We start from the raw sequence: 22,594 nt of genomic DNA on the forward strand, positions 1-22,594 counted from the left end.
AAAAAGGGTAAAACACGTAGTTAATGATATGTGTATTTAAGAATTCTGGTAAGAGCAAAAAAATATGAGATGTCTTTAAAATGTTCATTTAAAATGTACCCCTCTCTAGGCATCTCTGATTGCCCCTCAAATTTACTAGTGGAACATTTTCAAACTATAGAAATAATTCTATAAAAATAATTTTATGGAAAAATTCTCTTTGATTATTCAGAAGGGTTAGGGCAGAGTCTATGGATATATAAGCTTTTCAAAACTCCACAGATGATAGCAACATAAAACTAAGGTGAAAAACTACTACTAATCATGTTTCTTGAAGGGAACATATGTGTCATTCTTGAGCCCAACTACATAGGCAACTCTTGAGCACATCAGTATTACCCTATCGAGCTGTCCGGTATACCGCTGAACTCTCTCAATGAGAGTGAACTCACTTTCTGAGGCAACCTATTCCAATTTAACAATGAAGAGTGCTAGAAATTCCTCCAAAATCAGGCTCATTGCAACTTCTAGAAATCAGTTCTGTTTCTTTCCAGTGAAACTACTTAAAACAAATCCAATCCACTTCACCCAAAATGGCCTTTCAACTATTTCAAGTAGATTTCCCACTGAAATATCCTTTCCCAGGCTGAACCCTCTCATCTCCTCAACCCTTCTCTCTGGTGCAAAGTTTCCAATCCTTTTCACCAGTCCTGTTCCTGCCCTCTGAACCAGCTGTGATTTGCTTATATCTGCTCTTAAAAGCATCCCTGGAGTAGATGAAATCCTTTATATAAAATCTTCTCAAAACCCAGGAGATCAAAATTATTTCCTCACTCTGGATACTACACTTCAATAAATACATTTAAAAATTTTATTAGTACTACTATTTGTGGCACCCATGTCACATTGTTGGCTCAAGTTTAACTGGAGTAGCCTAAAATTCCTACTTCACTAAGCCAGTTTCCACAAATTTATACTTGCTTCTCACTTTTGGCACCAAGAAAAAGATGTTCCATTTGTTACTAGCTCTATCTATCCAATTAGATTTGATCTTTCATTACAACTTCGATCTTCAATTCCCTCATCATTAGTAGGCACTGTTTCTCTCTGCTTCTGGGCCATCTCTGTATTCATCCAAGTCACTGATGAAAGTGTTCAGGAAGATCAAGGCAAGGATAGAGCTCTGTCACTGACAACAGAGACTCCCCTCCAGGCTGACATGTGTTCACTGGTTGAGCAGTGCTGATTAGTGTCCTTTAATCATTTTTCTTCCACAACTAGCTAATTCCTATAACTACAGCCCCAGATGACCCCTTAATTTAACCTTGCAGAGGACCCCACTAATCCATGCCTAGACTCCTGACCCACAGAAGCTGCACATCCAAATCATTCAACAAACTTAATAAATATACATGTTTCAAAATCACACATCAGAGTATTTTGAAAAAAAGCCTCATAGGGAATTTTCATGTTCATCCCTGATTGAAAGTTCCTGACCTAAAGTAGCACTAATTTAAATATAAGACATGTTAAATTATCTAAGACTAGGCATTTGTGGTGATTTGGAGTTCTAAATACCCCAGAAACACATGTTCTTAAATTTCTATTCCTGTGGGTGTGAACTCACTATAAGTAGGACTTTCTGATGAGGTTGTTTCAGTTAAACTGTGGCCCACCTCCATCTGGATGGGTCTTAATCCTATTATTGGAGCCCTTTATAAGTGGAATGAAATTTAAACATAGGGAGAGAGAGTCAGAGGGAAAAGTCAGAAGCTGAATATCATCAGAACCCGGAGAAGAAGTGATAGACCAGGAGATGTCACCGTGTGCTTTCCCATGTTACTAGCTAAAGACCAAGAACCACCAGCAGCCAACACCAGAACACCACAGTCTTTGGGAGAAAACACTGCCTTGATGATACCTTGATTTGAATTTTTTCCTAACCTCGGAACCATGAGCAAATAAATTCCCATTGTTTAACCAGACCCATTTCATGGTATTTGCTTGAAGAATCTAGGAAACAAAAACAGCATCTCTTTCATATTGTCAGAGAACTATGGCAGAGTCAGAATTTACTTTTCATTTTATATTCTCATACCTTTATCTGTATCCTATTCACAGACTTCTCCTTTGTCTTCAAGCATTCATAAAGCCTCATCTATAACGAGTGTGATTTGTCAAGTCTGCTCAGTATTTCTGTTCCACTCACCCTTTCCTAATCATATCTAGCCATGGTCCTGCCATTTTATTATTCACTTACTCCCACGCTTTATGATTTTTACTTCATAAAACCATTCACTAAGCTAGTCATAAGCCCTTATAATCCACAAGATATTATGATCATCATGATCTTTTCCTCATTAAAGCAGCGCAGTCCTAGCTGATAATAAGGAAGGATCAGGGGCAAAGATAAAGAACAGGGGTGTATTGCTGCCTTTGACCTACCTTGTTTGGGGCTAGTACATGCCTTCCCGGCCCCACCAGTGGAATGCCATATATGGAAGCAGAAATGCCATTAATCCCAGGGATTCCCTGCTCCCTAGAGTTTATTTAATAGCTCACATCACTCCTCCAGCCCCTGTGCATGTAATGATTGGAGAATACTTTGTTTTACATTGTCAAACTCATCAAAGAATAAGTAGGCCAGAGACTATTTGGGTTGTCAGTCTTCCAGTCATATGGAACTGTAAAGACTATAAAAACAAGACTTTTTGAAGGTGCTGGGCCAGGGATCAGTATCTTCAGAACTCTTCCCCCAACATTTGAGGTCTCTGTTATCCTGTTTTGGAGGATCTCTAGAGTTTCTTGGGGCTTGTAGGGCTCTGGCAGTCCTGGCAGTCCACTGAACCATTTTGAATACAATATTCCTGTTAAAACAATTTCTTTTTTAGGTTAAAACAGTAATAAATCTCTTCTTCTTATAGGTATAAATGGTTGAAATTTTTGCTTTTGTTTTTGCTCATAACACATGGTTTGGAATGGAAGCTGTAAATCAAATCTAAAATTGTAACCTGATTCCTTCCACAGACAGAAATCAGGAGAGAACCCAGAGCCTAATGAATGAATAGAGGAGGCGGGAGAGATACTAATTCCAGAAATGTCTGGGGAGTGTATGCAGGGTGTGATTTATTCAACCAATTGTACATTCAAGTCTTGCTTTTCCCTAAAGACTTCCTCTGCAAGTTGTATTGAAGTGTGTCAATCAGTATTCCACTGGCAGTCATGGCCCCACATTTTTTGCCTATTTTGTTCTCACTTATCTTAAGAATTTTGGTTTCCTAGGGCCATCTGTGACCTCTTGGTCTTGATTCCAGAATCACCTCTCTTATCTAAGATTATAGATTTTGAGTGCATCTAGGTCATCCCTGCTTATGGTATAATATCCTTGCCTCTGGCATGCACCTGACTTTCTTGTAAAACAATCCTTTCTGTATCTTCTCTTAAGTCCCCTTTATATGCCCCCATTTTTAAACACATTCATGCCATGCATGTTAACTCCTTCTCAACACCTCATCTCATACCCTTCAACAAGCACTCTGTGAAAGCCTCTTTCTTATCTGGAAGCAAGGGGCTCAGAAATTACACCGAGGAAAGTTTCAGTGATAGCAGTGTCTATCGTTGCAGTGAACAGCATCCACTGCTCAAGCTGATATCTGTTCTCTGATACCCTGAAAGAGATAAGTTGTTCTATTAACAAACAGGGCAGGCTGTGTCCTCCTGGCTAAGTCCACAATGAACTGTATTTCCACTAATTAAATTCTGCTCCCTCAATTGGGAGAACTAGAGCTTGGACTTGAGGCTTACTTCTAAACATAAAGTCTTTCTTTCCCTTTAAACCCACGAGGGAGCTGGCTTCACAACAAAATTTTCTTCCTCAGGATTCTGGATTCTTTCTGCTCTGAATCCATTTTGTTTTCCCTCTCTGACCCGAGCTTATATGTGCCCCAAAATGTTGACTGGACCCTAAGTAACACAACATTACATTTTCCGAGAAATTTCTAAATTTTCCTTCAAATAGCCCTTTGGAAAAACTTCTAACTGTCCTCTATCTCTCCATTATCACTGTGAAGAGAAAACTGCTTTATGCCACTAAATAGCTTAAAAAATAATTTCTTATTGAAAACAGAGTCACATATAGCCACACGCAACATATTTAAGAGCAGCAGATTAGATAAAACACATAAAATAATTTTCCATTAGGTAAACGTATAACAGATATTATTTCTATATAAAACTATGTGATTTAACAGGGCAAACAAAGCCTTCTTGTCAAAGGCCAAGGACAAATTAAAGTATAAACAATGTAATGATGAAATCTCAGTGCCAACAGAATAGCCATGAGTACATGCACTGCTGTCCTGTCCATTGACACAGTATCTACTGAAAAACCAGCAGGCAGTAAGAATAAGAAGGGGGAAAAAAAGGATTAGCATCCCTTGGTTCCTCTTCTCTATCCTTCAAGTGACCCCAAGAGTCATATCATTTATAGCATTTCCATACAGATAAGACTGCCCCTGCTCCATGAATGTGGCATACATGGAAAAAGTTTGAGATCCGTACCCTAATAGCAAAAGAAATCCAATTATGTATTAGCAATTTTAATGCCTTTCCAAGATTGAAGTAGCTCACTAAACCTCAGACAGTAAAGATCCAGGGAGCATGTTTATTTATTTATACCATGCCTCCTTCCAAACAGGATTTGAGGCAGCTCAGTGAGCATGTTAATAATGTTTATTCTCAAGACCCTATTTACTGTGTGGTGCTGCAGTAGATATTACTACTCCTATTTGCTCTTAGAAAATCCAGTTTTTTGGAAGGCTATTTATTTGTTGGTTTGTTTGTTTGTTGGCATATGGAATTTTCTGAGCCAGAAGGAAACTTAAGGTCTGACTTCCTCTATACCCTTCGGATAGGAAGTAAGGGAAAGAAAGAACCCAAATACTGGGGCGAAGCCAACTCACAGGGTTCTAGGGTCCCCCGACTAGCATTTATATTGGAAAGGACAGTGGCCAGGGAAAGTCCTGGTCTGGAAATTGGGACTTTGAGCATCATTGAATGCTTACATTCCAGTTATCAGTTCCTGTTTGTTGGGTTATTACAATGTTATTCTTAATTTTTATTATTAGAGCACTATGGAATTTGGAAACCTCAGCTGTCTGAAAATGAACGTTTCTCATCTGGGTGAGGATGTGGTTCAAGAGAGAAATAATCTTGATGAAAGTTCTCTGGGTATCAGGTTAAGCACTTTATAAATAAAGAGCTCTGCAAGATTAGAGTCATTGTTTCCATTTTGTAGATGAGGAAACTGATGGAGATGGAGGGAGTTAATTTGTTAAAGGTAAGGCAGCTAGCTTAAAGAAGAGCCTGGATCTATTTCGGGCTTGCAGATGTCTTATTTAGCACATAGTAAGCACACAGCTGTTTGCTTACAAGAATGACTCAAAAATATAAAAATAGCCCATCCAAACAGATATTGATTCAGTGCCTACTATGTGAAGCTCGATGAATCAACATAGAATAAATTTTAAACTAAAATTAGAATGAGTCTGTAAATCAGCTTTAATCTATGAGAATGAAATTAGGCCAGCAGAGAGGCCATAAAATCAGCCTATTAGAATATATCCCATAAGGGGAAGAGCAGGCAGGAAAAATGAGGTAAAGGAATGATGAGATAGTGTAATTTTAAAATTGGCTCCTGAGCTGAAATACTTTTAAGATTTTCACTGCAAAAATACCCAGTCATCAGGAATATGCCATTTTTAAAAGACATTCTCATTTTCACTTGGGTCAGTGCATAAATAATAATACACATTTCAAACTGCATGACTGTTCATTAAACCATTGACCACTTCCAGTCTATTGAGTACATAAGTATTTTTTAAATTACTTTAATACATATTTACCCAATAGACCGGAAAAATTCCTTTGGTACATGATGTGCATTTTAAAAGCTGCCTACATAAGAAGTTATCCAATCTAAGCCGGAGTCTGCTGCCAACTACATAATGTGCATTTTAAAGAACAACCTAATTATGTGCTCACCCAGGAGAACAAAGTTAATACTGAGGGTCAATAATTATTACCTTCTTTTACTACCTTTTATTATTCTTTCCTGTCAAATAAAATGGGACAAAAAAAGTTTATATCTTCCCTCTCTATTTTCTCTTCACAGCTAATGTCCTAACACCTTTCCCACCCCCACCTTCAAAAACTGAAGCAGAAGAAAGGAAAGAAAGAAAGAAGGGGAAGGGGTGGGGGTGGGACAAGGAAGGGAAGGAAGAAGGGAGAGAGAAAGAAAAAGAAAATAAAAGTATAGGCAATTAAATTTAAGTGTCTGGTTTATAGCAAATGCGGAAAGTAAAAAATCCATCCTTGAATGTATATTATCTGTCTAATAATAGCTGAACATATATACTCCTTAGTTCCAAATTCTTTCTAGTTGTTCTGTTAAATTTACATTTATAGATATATGATTGCCTTTCCTCTCTCTTCTTGGCAGTATGTGATGACAAAGTTTCCTTTCTCCACATGCAGGATGTAGGGGTTTCTTAGTTGAAAATACATTCTTGTTCTTCCAAATACAAAATTCTGAAACATTGTATTTTCAGCAGAAGGAAGGACTCACTCCCCTCACTTTACCCCCATTATCAGTGGTGATATCACCCCATATATGAGGCTACCTGGCAGACCAAGGGGGCAATGTTCACGGCTTCTCCATGGGGACAACTTCCTCCGTTAATTCCTGGTGATGTATTACCATCCATTTAGTGCTAATGAACACACTCAAAATGGAAATGCCACTTGGTATTTAAGTATGAGATGCCAGCTCATCAAGAAACAGTGTGTTACAGTCGTAAGAATACAAAAGACTGCTGTGTACATGACTCATGTATTATCCTCTATCACTCCCAACTGTGATAGCAGACTTGCAGTGGTATTTTTTGTTTTTAAGAATCCATTTTGAACAGAGATTTATTTCCTTTTCTACAACCCCCCTCCATTGTCAAATCAATTACATTCCATCTACCCAAAAAATTGCAGAAATCTTTCACAAATTCTGAGTTTCAAAAATTGTCAGCCTCCTATTCTAAATGTATTTATTTCAATCAGTCTAGTGAGATTGAATTCAGGTTTGCTAAGGATAGATAAAAATACCAGAGTCAAGTTTTTTAAAATAATCATCCAGTGACTTACCATTTGTCCTTTTTACCTTTCATTTAATAAATCACTGTTTCATACCTGAATATTATACCAGAGAGTCAAAAGCTGGTGAGAATTTCTTAAATACACTTGGTAATTTTATAGTGGAGGGGAGAAGTCTTAGAGGAAGCTAGGTAGACTATGATTAAAGGAAAGTTTATTAACTCTCTGCACATTTATTGAAATATAATTAAAATCAAAAATTATTTCAAATACTAAAAATTTATGTCTAAATCCCCTCATATTGTTCTAATGAATTGAATGACTCAATTTAGCATACCATGTTTCTCACCCTGTAGTTGATATGAAATACAAGAATAATTTGAAGTATTTGTAAACACAAAATCACTATTTCTATTGAAGGTATGGATATAGTTATATGTATAAATACTGATTCATGGCAAAGAATTAGATGAAATTAAAATAAAACAAACACTATCATTAAGCTAAATTAGTAATGTTCTTTTACTACCACCTCATTACATAGTTGGTTTGTTTTAGACATATCACCTTCCTTGAGTAGGCAGAACTCTATTAGTCAATCAGGTTCATTTTTGATTCAGTAATAGTTTCATGACACAGACTAAAAGTTAGAACAAAATGGGAGAAAATTTTAAAGCCTCCAGGCTGTTTGATGTGTTTATTATTTTGACAGCTTCTTGAGAAATGCACTAGTTGGTTTGAGGATATGCTCTCCTTTTAATCTAATAATTTTAAGATAAATTTTTGACATAATTGGATTTAGTTTGACAAAACACACCTAAATCTAGCTGCATGAATTTCTTCTGTTGCCATCTAAGTTGAATCGGTAATGGGGAAATATGTCTTTTAATTCACTTAAACATACTATTTCTCCACTTTCTTTTCTTTGACAGTCATCATCCTTAGATCGAGCTTACTGCAGTATAACCAAAAACATCCCTAGGGCAGAATATGGCCTCTCTCATGACAGTGCTGGAAATTCATCATTCAAAAAGGCAACCAGAATTAGAGAAGATTAAGGGTCCACCAACTTTTGTTGCCAAAACCTTGCGCGCATGCTCATGCGTGTGTGTGTGTGTGTGTGTAGAGTCAGAGAGGGGAGAGAGAAAGAACATGAAAGCACAAGACTGTCTTTAAAAGCTGCCCTTTTTCTTCCAAGTTGAGTTTTCCTTATTTAACAAATAAATATACTACCAGTTAAATTTGAATTTCAGATAAGCAATGACATTTTTGTATAAATATGTCCCACGCAGCAACTGGGGCATACTTTACACTAAAAAAGTATTTGTTGTTTATCTAAAATTCTAATTTAACTGGGCATCCTGTACTTTATCTGGCAACGTTAGCTTCAATGTTCTCATTAATGTAATATTCATTTGATTTTATGCATAAAATGTATCTTGGTGGGTGGGCTTAAGCTGCAATTATTCTAAAATTGGCCCAAGTTTAGCAAATATTTTCCCTTTAACTGAAAAAAAATTTCAAACAATGAAGGCATCTCAAAATGAAAAATCAAAGTCAGATGGAAGAGCAGGATCTCAATTAGTGTCACAGGGATTTCTAAAGCACAAAATGTTCTCTTCCAGACATACTGAGTTCTCATTCCTTTTCTAGCAGATTGGCCCATGATGTGTCTTTGGGCTTTTTTTTTTCCTGCTTTCCTTGGGTTTACTTTTATCTTTTTAAGAATTCCATTTTGATTTATCTATAGTGTTTTTTAGTGTATCTGTATAGATCTTTTAGTAGTTGCTCTATGTATTATATTGTACATACATAACATCACAATCTACTGGTGTCAACATCTTACCTGTGTTGATCTTAATTCCCTTTAGATTCCTTTCTCCTCCTGCATTTATAATATATTTGTCCTAAGCATTTCTTCTACATACTTTCAGACACCAAATCACACATTGTTATGATTCAATCATCAATTTAGAAAACTCAAGAAGAAAAAAGCCTACCATATTTATCAGTATTTTTTTTTCTTGACATGGGCAGGCTCCAGGAATTAAACCTGGATCTCTGGAATGGCAGGCGAGAATTCTGCCACTGATCCACCATTGCACCACCCCATCCCTATTTTCACTCTTTCCATTGTTCTTTCTTGATTTATGATATTCCAAAATACCTTCTTTTATGTTTTTCTTTCCTTTTCAAGTTTCCTTTACTCATTTAGGGTAGGGCTTTAGTGGCAAATTCTCTTAGTTTTCCTTCATCTGAGAATGTAATTTCCCCTTCATTCCTATGGGATATTTCTTCAAATATAGAATCTTGGGTTTTATTATTACGTGTCTCGGCATAGATTTCTTTGGGTTTTTCCCATCTAGGGTTCACTCAATTTCTTGAATCTGTAGGTTCATGTCTTTTGCCAAATTGGAGGAATTTTCAGCCATTATTTCTTTGAATACGTTTCTGGTTTCACACTCTTTCTCTTTTCCTTCTGGGGTGCCAATGACATGAATACTCTGGTACAGTGCCATGGGTTCTTAAGGTTCCTCTCACTTTTTCTCTCTTCTTCAACTTGGGTAACATGTTGGATAATGTTTTATCTTCATGTTCACTGATTCTTATTATATCCCAGCAGGGATGAAATTCCTGGCTCCCCATTCAGCCTTCTCTGACACCATTCTGGTGGGGAGGAGGAACCCCTTTACAACTGGGCAGGCATGATTGTTTAGGATCTCCATTCCATGTTTGCTGATCTTGGCAGGGATGGGATCAGTTTTTTGTATGGTGTTTAGCTGAGGTAGGGGAGTTGTTACCTTAAAGTCTCCTGTCTTTCTTGGTTCTTAGGCAGGTTTTTGTTGGGACTTTATTTTATGGTGTCCATTGGTGGCATTCTGGGTGGTTGTCTTCTTCAGCACCAAGTTTGAGACATATAAAGCAAAAAGAGAATCCACATAATGCATCACCACGTCATTCCTTGGCTCCTGAGGTCCTAATCAGTCTCCTTTCTTCTCTCCACATTTCAGAGTCTCCTTCTACTTCTGCCACTCATAATATACAGGGTTTGTAATATATGAAGCAGAAAAAATAGGGTGAAGTGTTTCTATTCCATCTTATTTCAGAACCGAAAGACAGTGAGATATTTTAAATTAAATGACATTTCATTTATCCTTAATTCTTTCCTTTTTCTGCCTTCCATAGCAGTTTTTCCACACTTGTGCATTGTCTTTAAGCCTATCATACTACCCAAGACTCCATTATTCACTAAGAGCAAATGCTGTCCACTACTGCATGAAGAAAATGAAGAGACTCAGACATGAACCCATTCAACTTCTCATCCTCTATCTACAAATTATACTTACATCTATTTTTACCTACTTTTCTTCAGTCTTAGAAGAAATGTCTCTTTCTATGTATACTCTAGATATCATCCTTACCCATTAATTTCGATATGATGTTCTATCACATATCCCTCTTTCTTAAACTCCAAAAATATCACTTTCATTTCTACTCTTCATCCAGTATATATACTATGATAGTTAGGCTTTGGGTCAACTAGGCCAGGTAATATTGCCCAGTTGTTTGGTCAAGCAAGCATTGGCTTAATCATTACTGTGAGGACATTTCATGGACTTAAATCATCATTAAGTTGATTGCATTTAAGGTCGTTTACATCTATAACCAACTTGGGGGATTGCCTTCATCAATGAGAGACATTTCATCCAGTTAGCTGAAGCCTTTAAAAGGAGAAGTGATGATTCCTTTAGTCAGAGGAGGGAATTTTCATCTCTATTTCAGCCAGCCAGCTTCTCTTGGGGAAGTCATTGAAAACCTTATCAGCGTTCCCAATGCACAGCCTGTCCTGCAGAATTTGGGCTCATATATTCCCACAATTCCATGAGATACTTTTATAAATCTCATAATATTTACAGATATCTTCTGTTAGTTCTGTTTCCTTAGAGAAGTCTGACTTATAAACATACTCATCTCTCCAGTAAAATAGTCCTGCTTCTCTTTTAGCTTCAGCCTTATCAATCATCTTCTTTTCACAACTAAGAGTAGGCAGCAATGAAGACAACCCTTCTTCATCTTCCTATCACTCTCTGTACATAGTCTCAGGGAAGTAAAGAGAAGCCCATCCACCCATCTTATTCCAAAATAATGTTCCTGAATTTCAATAATTATATAATAATTATTATATCTAAATTTTCTGAGATCTGTCCTATAAACTCCTTTTTCATGCACATCTATGCTTCAACACTTTACACTCTCATTTCTGCCTTATCAAACCTATATAAGTAATAAATATCTTCTTGTTCCTATATGAAAAGTATACCTTTCAGCCCTTTTTTTATTTATACTTTCTGAAATTACTGATGTGATAGAACACTGTAGTTCCACATTCAGAAAATCCTCCCTTTTGTTCCCTGTATTTTATTTGTTTGTTGGGTTGGTTGGTTGGTTGTTTTCTTGGGTATACATGTTTTTTTTATAAAGAAAATATTTTTTATTGTTCTGCCTAGTCAACATTCCTTTTTTGTCATGACTGCCCACACCTGAAATATGTATGTTCCTTCACATTCTACATATTTCCCTGGTACTCTCCTCCGTAAAATAATTTCAACCTCAAACTTTCTCTCCAATCCAAAGCTAACTCCTGAGTTTCTTCCTAACACCTTTACCTGACTATTTCCCCAAATTCAAAGAAATTAATAAGCAAACTCCTCATTTTCAAAACATAAACCTGCTCTTCCCTTTTATTTTTTTTTTTCAGGAAATGAATCTCCTTAGTTACTCAAATTAGGAACACCTAGCAGAATGCCATTGTAGATTAAAGACCTTTTACTTATATGATATTTCTCATATTTGAATTTGTTGTGTTAATTTTTATTCATTACATGATACAGTGATTTCATCTTTGATTTCCTACAACATGGTTATTGAATAAAATTGAATTTATCTAGGAAAATACTGATAACAAAAATCTTCATTTGGAATTAAATAGATTATTCCCATCTGCACTGATTTGTGTCTGCATGTCCACTATTCTATCTAAACCTCCTTGGACATAATAAGTGCTGAGTAAATATTTATTGAATGAAAAAATAAAGGTGGATTTGAGCAGAGGCTGTATTTTTTCACAAGTAATTTAATACTACAAGAATGCCCTGTGCATTGGTTATCTATTGCTGTATAACCAATTACTCTGAAACTTTGAGACTTAAAGCAACTATACTTATTATTTCATAGAGTCTGTGCTTCAGGAATCTGGATGCAGATTAGCCAAGTTCACTGGTTCTGGATGTCTGACAAGGCTGTAGTCATCTCAAGGCTTGACTCAGAAAAATCAGATTTCTATCTCCCTCACATGCTTGTTGGCAGTATTCAATTCATTGCAGGTTGCTGGATTAAGACTTCAGTTTCTCATAAGTTCCTGGCCAGAGACCATCTTCATATTCTTTTTTGTTTTTGTTTATTTGATTGCTTGCCACATGGGCTCTCCACAGAGCACCTCACAACATGACAGCTTGCTTCACTGGCACAAACAAGAGGTCAAGAGAGAGTGCCAGCAAGAGAGTACTAACAGGATGAAAGTCACAGTATTTTATAACCTAATCACAGAAGTGACATCGTCACTTTTACCATATTACCTGCCATAGAAGCAACTCACTGGTTTCAACCCACACTCAGGGTGAGGGGATTACATGAAGGCATGAATACCAGGAGTCAGGAACCCTTGGTGGCCATGTCACAAGCCACATGCTACACCATGCATGGTTACTCTTCTAGGAAATAGGAAGCCTTCGCGAGCAGAAACACTGGGCTTACGACAACAAATGTAACTACACTTGTAGCACTATCCAACCATAAGAGGAAACAGACACTCTTATCAACCACCACTACAGAGTAAACAACATTTTCCTTTAGGGACAAAAAAGAAACCTTCCTACTCTCTCCACTGCATCCAAAATGTCTTCAGTAATTAGTACACTTTAAACCCTGTGGCTCACATCCAGACTTTTCCCTCACTTTGCACAGTCCAGCCATCTATATCATATGATACTAGACTCTTTTGTCAATTAGATCAGTCTGAATTTCAGCTGGACTCAAAGGTGAGGACCTGATGTAGATGCAAAGGTCAATAATCTGTTTGGCCATAATTTCCTCAGGCAAATGACCTATTGACTAACTCACAGGTAAATTTCCATCAGCAGTTTCAAGTTCCACATAACATCAAAGGACATTAAATCTATCCACTTCTGAATTGCTTAGTATCCAATTAGAAGATGCAGAATTTAGAAACTTAATTAGATGAATGGTGCAGTTGTGGAAGTCAACTCTCATATTACCAGTTTAGTAGAATTTGGACAACACATTAAGTCTGGGAATTACTAGAATATAATATGGGAATTTGAAGTGGTGAGAGGATTCTGGCTGGTCATAGTTGATTAAAAGTACTTTGCTAAAAGATTCATAGGTTTCCATACATAACTTCTACCAAAAAAAAAAAAAAAGCTTATTGCATGTCTAGGACTTACTATGGTCTATTCATTGCTTTCCAGTCATATTCCTAAATCAAAAATTCACCAGAAAATGAGAACAAAGAAGGTTTTGAGTTTTAATTGGAAGAAAGTGAATTTGAGATGGCTGATTGTGAAGTTGCCTTTGAGCATTTCTGGAATTCATGCTTGTGAATTTTCTTACTGCTGACAGGATGCCTAATACTGACAACTGGAATTATTTCAAGAAATATCATGCAATCAGGTTTAATTCTTTTTTCTAGACCTGTAAGTGTGGCAGTATTTAATCCTTTTGTACACAGTTCTTGGCATGAAATTTATAGGTTTCTAGCCTCAGATTCAGGGTCTCTTCAAGGAAAGGAGAATGATGGGAACCCAAAAGCAGTTCATTATGTCTGTAAAACATATGTGAAAAGAAAGCCTGGAAGAAATGAGGAAAGAGAAGTACATTTTCCAGACTCCAAAATAGAGAAGGAGGGTGAATGCATTGGGATTCAAAGGCTGTGACTTGACCCCAATCTCATATGGCAGCCTTATAATGGGAAAGGTTCTGGCTAGAGAATTATAATCCTATCTCTGCCTCCATCTTGACATGTGATCTTGGAGCTAGGTGTTCTCATTTGCAAAATAGGAGCACTGAAGTGCTTGATCTATACAGGCCTTTCTAGCTATAAAATTCTCTGCTCTGACCTGATAGGGGAGACACAATCAAATTGTGAAGTAGGAAAAATCTCTGGCTTACCACCTCTACATTTCCTTTCACTTAGCATATACCCTCAAGAATTCTCTCCAACCCTCAGATTGTATCCTGGGTGAATATTGGCATACCTGGGAGAGACAAAGTGTCTGCTAATTAACGTTATATAGTGGACTAATGTAACACAGTTGTTAGCTGATGATAGCTAAACTAGTGACCCTTTCCACAAGTAATAGCATTTTAAACACAAAAGATTCTGAAAGACTAAAGTATCGTGACCCAAAAGATTAAAATTAAAATGATAAAGTGATGTGAAGTAGAGTTAATCTTTTAAGCATAAGTACTCATCTACTCTGCTTATTCATAAAGCTGTCCTGGTTGATGTGTCTAGGTGAGAAGTTCAAGGTAGAAAGAGTTGGGAGAATTGCCATAGTGTAGTTGTTATTATCATAGACTTTGAAATTTGAGAGACTTGGATGTAAGTCCCTTTAGCTGTTTAACTTTGGGCAAGGTACTAACCTGTCTGATTTTATGTTTCTTCACTTACAAAGTGGATTTAATAATTCCCATATCACAGAATTATTTTAAGGATTAAAAAAGACAGTATATCTGCACATAGTAAGCATGCAGCAACTACTGATTACCATAATGATGAATTCCAGTTTAAGAATAAAATCATCTTATTTTCACTCTCGTACAGACACCTATAAAATATTTGCTGTTTTATAAAATAATTTTGTAATATAAGACTTATTACTATGAAATGACACTAATTCAGCAAAAGAAAGTCAGCCTGATTATTTTATAGTTACCATTTAAATTATAGATTGATTGAACACTGCTTTATTTGTGAAATCAAACCTTTCTGCTTTCAATGGATACCTTGCAGTCCCTCATTATTGATGGATGACTTCCCTAAGTCTTAAATTGCTGCCCTATTTATATAATCTTTAAATGAAAAAACTTGATTTAATTGAAATAGAAAAAGAACTACCCCATGCTATGAATCAAATAAGTACAATGAGAAATTAATCCAAAACAGAAGATCTCTGGGTCTGCATACCTCATTAACCCTTGGAACATCTATCTTCTGACTACTCAGTATGTACTATTGTAACCCTACTTTACTATTTAAATGTTTTCACATTCTATTCAAATCTATAGCTTTTGCTTTTAAAGACCAAGTGTGCAAGACAGAGGGGCAATAGAGTTCTGTCCACCAGCAGACAGAGGCCAGAAGGAAATGAAACAGAGGGCAGTCGACATGTTCAAATTTACACTTCCCTCTTCCCTCCAGCCTTCCATCTGCAGGAATTCAGAAGAATTCCCAAGTGTTAGGAGTAAGATTAATTTTCTGCCCTCCACAATTCTTACCCAGTTACCCAGTGTCTGCTGAAAATATCAAGATTTTGCAACTCCAGTTAAAGACTGCCATCTGTTCCTCTTAACACTGACAGTGTTGACACCAACATCTGCCTTTGGACCATCAAATCTAACTTCCTGATGACTTAACATTACTTATGTCCTCTTCACAGGAATTCCAGGACCTCTTGATCATCCTTCTCCCTAAATTTAGTTCTTATTTCCCTGAGAAAATGAGTCAGTTTAGTTCTTATTAACTGGAGAAAATAAGAGTCAGAAGACAACTTTCACAGTTATATCATTTTACCTATCCATCTATTAACCCATTTTCTCTGTGTTCTTATTAATATGAATTAACTACATGTTTCTACCTAAGGCTTACTCCTCTACTTTGTGATAGATATCATTGTCTCTTGCCTACTTGAGAGCATTGCTCCAGCTGATCTCCTCTCTCTCGCATTATCTATGTTATTTTTTCCAGTGGCTTTTTTCCATCACCACACAAAAATGCTATTATGCCTTCTATTGAAACAAGCAAAAATTGTCCCTTGGTGCCAGTAAAAGACTATTATCTCTCCTTTCCATTATAATAAACATCTAAAAAGAGCTTTCTGTGCCTAATTTCTCTAGTTCCTCTCTCCATATTTTCTGTTAAATATATCCTTATAAGGCTTTTGCCTCTTTCACCCCACTGAAACTCCTCTGATTCTTCCATTGTCAACATGACTTATTCATTAGTAAATCCAATAGTCACCTCAATTTTCATCCTACTTAACCTATTAGCAGCATTTCACACAGTTGATCATTTACTCCTCATTGATCTATATTTTTATTTGGTGTGCCAGTTCAAAACCATTATGTGCTCAGAAAAGCCATGCTTTAATCCTGATCCAATCTCATGGGACTAGACCTATTGTTTATGGAGGAAACCTTTGATTAGATTGCTTCCATGGAGACTGATTCACTCAATTGTGAGTGTGATCTTTTGATTGGATTGTTTTCATGGAGATATGACACACCCAACTGTGGGTGTGACTTTTGACAAGATGGAAATGTGATGCTACCCATTTAAGGTATGTCTTGATTAGTTTATTAGAGTCTTTAAAAGGGAAAATATTTTAGAGAAAGTTTAGAAGTAACAGAGCTAACAGACACCCAGAAAATGCCCCCCAGGGAAGCTGTTTGAAACCAGAAGCCAAAGGATTATCAGTTGCCAGCCACATGCTTTTCCAGTTGACAGAGATGTTCTGGATTTATTGACCTTTCTTGAGTCAGGGTATCTTTCCCTAGATGCCTTAGATTGGACATTTTTATGGCCCTAGAACTGTAAACTTGTAACTTACTAAATTCCCTTTTTTAAGAGCTGTTCCACTTCTGGTATATTTCTTACTGGCAGCATTAACAAACCAAAACACATGGTTTCTAAAATGCCACGCTCACCTGATACTCTCATAACTCACCAACTACTTCTTTCAGTCTGTGTACTAGTTTTTCTTCCCTTTCCAATCTAATAACAATGAAGTAACCCAGAGCTCAGTCTTTGGACCTCACTTATTTTCTCTTCACATCCTCTTCTTTGGTGATCTCATTTGATCCCAAGGTTTTAAATACTGCCTTTATTCAGTTAACTCTCAAATTTAATCTCCAGCTAAGTCTTCACCTCTCAACTCCAAACATCTGCATCCAACTGTCACTCAGTGTCTCCAGAGGCATGACTAATAGGCATCTCAAATGTCATGTATCTTAACCAAACTCCCAAATTTTCCTTTTTCCAAAATCTTCCATTACAGTCTTACTCTGTGAACAGCAACTTCATTCTTACCATTGTTCAAGCCAAAAACATTTGAGTCACCCTTGACTCCTCTTTCACACACATCCTACATGATCTCTATCCAACAACAACCAACTCTAACAACCCAGCATAACTCTATCTTCAAAATATATCCAGAATCAAATCTTATTACTGCCATTCTGGCTTGAGACACCAGTATGTCTTGCCTAGATTATTGCAGTAGCCTTCTAACTGGCCTTCCTGTTTTTGCCATTAAATATTTTCTGTGTGTTCTGAGCACTGCAACCACAAGTATCCTATGAAAACCTGTAGGTCAGATCATATCACTCTTGGTGCTCCAAAGTCACCAGTATCTTCTACCTCACTCACAGAAAGCCAACATTTGTACAGTAACCTACAAGGTCCTACAGCATCTAGCTTCCTTTAATTCTCATCTCATATAAACTTGCCCCTTATGTACCATCCCTTATAGGAATTTTGTTCCTCCTCAGACTTTCCAGGTGTGCTTCCACATCAAGGGTATTTGCACTTCCAAATGCAGTCTGGAATGTTCTTCCCCCAAATATTCACAGAGCTCACTCCCTTATTGCTTTATATATAGTCTTTTTCAGGTGTTATCTTCTCAGAAAGGCTTTCCCTGATCATATTTACAAACAAAAACCCCAGACCTGACCCTCTACCACTTTCCATGCATTGTTTTATCCATTGCACTTTCACATAGTGAAATAGTAACATACTATTTTCATTATTTTATTAACTATCTTTCCATATTATGATGGAAGCTTCATGAGGCTAAGAATTTCCATTTTTTTCATTCACTGTTATCACAGTATGCTTGACCAAAAAACACATTGCTAGTAAATGAATAGGGGATTTACAGCCTTACTCTACACTATTTTACTAGAGCAAACCTTCACAGCAGAAAATAAAAATTCCACCTGTACTAGTTAGGAGACACAAAATATTTGTCAATAAACAGAACCACTCTTGTTTATTACTTCTTCAACAAAGGAGACTTTGTAACTCTGGAAAACATGGGGCATCCAGTAAGAGGTTATTAGGAGGAACTTATTATGGAGTCTTGCTTGTGTTAGCTGATTTGGGGAAGGATTCATAGAAGTATGGTTTTACTCTGGCATGGATGTTGTCAGAAAGAGATGGCAATTCCATTATTAGGTCTATTAATTGTTCTTTTCTAGGATGTATGAGGAATGGAGTGGGGCTAATGCTGTACTTTATAAAGATGCAACAGTCATGTATATTAACAGTCACACATATTAGGGGTTGCCTGGTTATTTTGTGGTTTGTGCAGTGAACAGTGTTCTTGTTTGTGGCTGCAATCAGCCATGATTATAAAAATGATTACATATTTTTGTAGCGCTCTATTGCAGTCACAGAATAACTTTGTATTCAGTATTCTTTGGAATCACTTTTACCAAGTAAGAGAACACCATCACCTATCTATTAAAGCCAGGGCAGCTTAAAACCAACAGCAGTCATGGGTTTTTTATCATGCTTTATTTTTCTCATGCTAGTGATTTAAACAATTTAGAACTTCAACTCTCGAACTGTGCAGCTAGTCAACTTGGTTGTGCAACTTTGGAGTGAGATAAATACATTAACATTTAATTAATTCATTTATTTAATTTGTTCAGTAAATAGTTATTAAAACATTTAAAAACAAATTTGTAGAGAGTGATAGTCATAAACTATGAAAAATTAGTGGATTCCTACAACTCATCTGCGGATGGGAGAATAAATTCTTGGCAAATTTATTGATAAAGCCTTATCCAGAATCCATGAAAAATGCCACTATTGGTCATCATACTCTTCTCCCCTGAGCAGTTGAGTTGGCTCCCATGGTAATGGAATTTTTATTCAATTGTTTCCTTCACAATCAACACTGAAGCAAACATAGATATAAACCTCTTACAACTTCATTCATTCAAATATTTTCTGAACACCTTCTATGTTCTGTGCCCAGAACTGGGATACAATGACTGACAGGACAGAGAAGGACCCTGTTCTCATGGAATTTCTCTCTAGAATACTTCAAAATCCTTTTCAACACAGCCCTTCAGGCAGCAACTAATATTAAATCCAAATCAGCATATGCTATTGACTGGAAGGCTTCTTTCATATATCTAGAGCAAAAAATGCCCACAAATGATGTTTTATGCCTTTCTGAGTGTTTCAGGTAGAATGTTTATCTTTATTACCTTAACTACCTTGAGAATTGATTCTCATTTTAAGTTCAAAATTACTTTGGAAAAATGTCCCCATTAAAATGATAAAGAGATGTGCTGTTGCTAACTCTTAACTTCCCACTAGTGATGCCAATCATTATTACAAATGATTGCTGGTTTGCCTGAAACCAATCAGTAGCTAATTTTATCTCTCAACCCACCTATTTTTCTGGATGACACAGTGAGACAGTGTTCAGGGATCATTTTAAATGATCTTTTTTCTAGTTCTTTGAGCACAAAGAAACTGCTGAAGTGTTCTTGGTCAGGGAGATAGCTCTATATAACACTCTACATACATAGAAATGTGAATTTCTATTTCTTGGCTTGGTTTCTAGCGTTGGATGGCTGACCTATCAAAGACAGTGCAATAACTGTCAAAGGGCAGCATAACAACAAAACACTAAAAATCTGCAATTGCCAAATCTCTGCTAGGACATAAAGTACTTCTATTATAATAAATCTCCCATTTGATTAGAATAATATATCCCCTCTTGTTTAAGTGACAGATTAGGAGAACTGTTAATTTTGCTTTTGACAAACTACATGCACTGAAGGAGAAAAAGTTCTCCAAGTACTAAGCTCTTGACTAAGCTGTGAATTTTTAAAAGTTGGGCCAAACCCAGTGAAACAATTTGTTGCCCTTAATCTTCACCAATTCCTTTTCCAAATCATTCAATAAAAATGAAGAAATAAAGCTCAAAGTGACTATTTCTTATTCAAGGCCACAGAAAATGTCTTACATGAACAGCTGCTTGATATTTTCCCCTTTGTTTGTTTATTAAACTCCCCAAAGCCACCTTCCCATGGACAGACCTCAGAAAGAGTTTGTACTCATATCTTCAGAAAAGAAAGGATTCAACAAGATAGTAACAGATTTTTGTTGCCAAGTGTCATTTAAATCCGTAAACTGTAGATAACCCAAGAAATTTTAATGCCTGAACTAGTGGTAAAAGAAGAAAATCAAGGATTCTTTTCTTTGATTGTATAAAAAAATCAAGTAAAAAAGGAATAAGAATCATAAGAGTTGTCAGATGCTGAGGGATTCATGTTTACATAATTATTTCTTTAAATGTTTCAATTATGAACTTGATTTTTAAATGGTACTTAGTAGTTTAGGTGTACTTGATTCTTCTAAAGACTAGTCTATTTGTAGATCACTTACAATTGAATAAAAAGATTTGTTCCCTTAGTTATAAGCAAGCTGCATTGTTCAGATCTCAAATTTGTAAATTTAAATGAAAATAATTATTACATCCCCAAACTTGAAAGAGTTCAAGGGGAAAAATGTCGGTTAGAAGAAGAATGGGCAATGAGATTACAAAAAGCATTAGAGTTTGAATTTTAAAATTGAAAAGTTCTTATATGGTCAGGAAATAGAAAACATAGTCAATTTTAATATTAGTATAATAGTGATAGCTAACATCTTTTAATGCTTATTATGTGCCAAGCTGCATTCTGAGAACCTTATATATGTTATCTAGTCATAGAATTAACTCATTTAATCCCTACAACAACCCCAGGAGATAGACACTGCTTTGTTTACATTTTAGAAATGAAAAAATTGGAGGCACAAACAAGTTAAAAAACTCCCCAGAGTTACACTGAGAGTATGTGGTGGTCAGAATTTGAAAATGGAATTTATACTTAACCTCTCAACATTCTGTCTCCTCTATTAAAACTGGGAAAATAAGATCTTTCCTGTAGGATTGTTGTGAGAATTATAGATAATGTATACAAAGTATAAAGACAATAGCACAGTGACTAGCTCTGACATTAAATAAATGAGGGGGTTCAGTATATGGAAGCAATAATTATGCTGCAACTGCTACACCTCCAGAGTAAAATTTGGTAAAAGGAATCTGAAAACACCTTTCTAAATGAAAGTGCTACATTATTCAATCTCTCAATTTGTATTTTGATTGACAATACCATGTTTAAGAGCCCATCATCACACATATGAAAATTAGTCTTTTCTGTCTACAGAGAAAAACAAATTGTGGTTTAGTCTTCGTTGTTTTCTTAGCTTAGCAGCTGTATTGTGCCAGCCTGTTTCAATATACACACAGTGCTTTTCCAAGTCAAAAGTGTGAAGACTTTTAAGTCACTGGATATTTATTTGTCCAAGATTCTAACCTTCTCTTCCCTTAAGCCTTGCAGAGCTGCAGTGTGAAGCAATCTTTAAACCCCAGGCCTGCTGACTGGCATCCTCTGGTACACAGAAGAACCAGCAATAAGACTGCAGATAGGGGCTCCAAAAATGAAGTGGATGGATTGACACTCCAATGCCCCAAAATACCTTCACAGCATGTATAGCTGAGTGGGGGCTCTGTTGAATTTGTATTCTGGAAAACAAGCTAAAAGGTCAACAGCATGCATATTTGTAATGGATTTGTTATTCACTAATCAATGAGAGGAAAGCTTTCTTCCTTTGTAGCAACTTCTCAAACTTCTCTGGAGAGAACCTGCAGCCAGACTTAGAAAACTCTTACAAATCACACTTACCATAAAAGGTGGGCAGAGTAATTTACAATTTCTATACCAAGATTAAGATTCAATATCAAAGTAGTTAACTTTTTATATTCATTAAAGGAAGTAAACCTATGATGGGTAACTGGATTAGATAAAAGAATACTTGTTTTGAAACCACACTGTAGTACAAATCCTTCCACTAGCAATTTATTTATTTACATATATATATTTATGTATTCCTTCTATACTTGTAAACTACTGGTGTAGCATGTCAGTTTCACAGGTTGGCAATAATTGACAAACACCTTTATCAGAATACAATCTTTCTTATATAAAAGTTGTCTTACAACTCCAGTCCCCAATTCTATGGACTTAAAACATTTCAGTCATGTTATTTAGG

General features: G+C 36.3%; 1 long non-coding RNA gene across 1 annotated transcript in view; it reads left to right on the forward strand.

Annotated features, from left to right (window-relative positions):
- The window catches only part of LOC143663666 (uncharacterized), an 80,100-nt gene extending 58,010 nt beyond the window's left edge, over positions 1 to 22,090 (forward strand). The window contains exon 3 of the long non-coding RNA XR_013166105.1: positions 21,875 to 22,090. This is a non-coding gene — a long non-coding RNA (uncharacterized LOC143663666). The remainder of the gene's footprint in view (positions 1 to 21,874) is intronic.
- Positions 22,091 to 22,594: the final 504 nt, after the last annotated feature.

Source organism: Tamandua tetradactyla, chromosome 19, assembly GCF_023851605.1.
Source record: "Tamandua tetradactyla isolate mTamTet1 chromosome 19, mTamTet1.pri, whole genome shotgun sequence".
NCBI classification, from domain to species: Eukaryota; Metazoa; Chordata; class Mammalia; order Pilosa; family Myrmecophagidae; genus Tamandua; species Tamandua tetradactyla.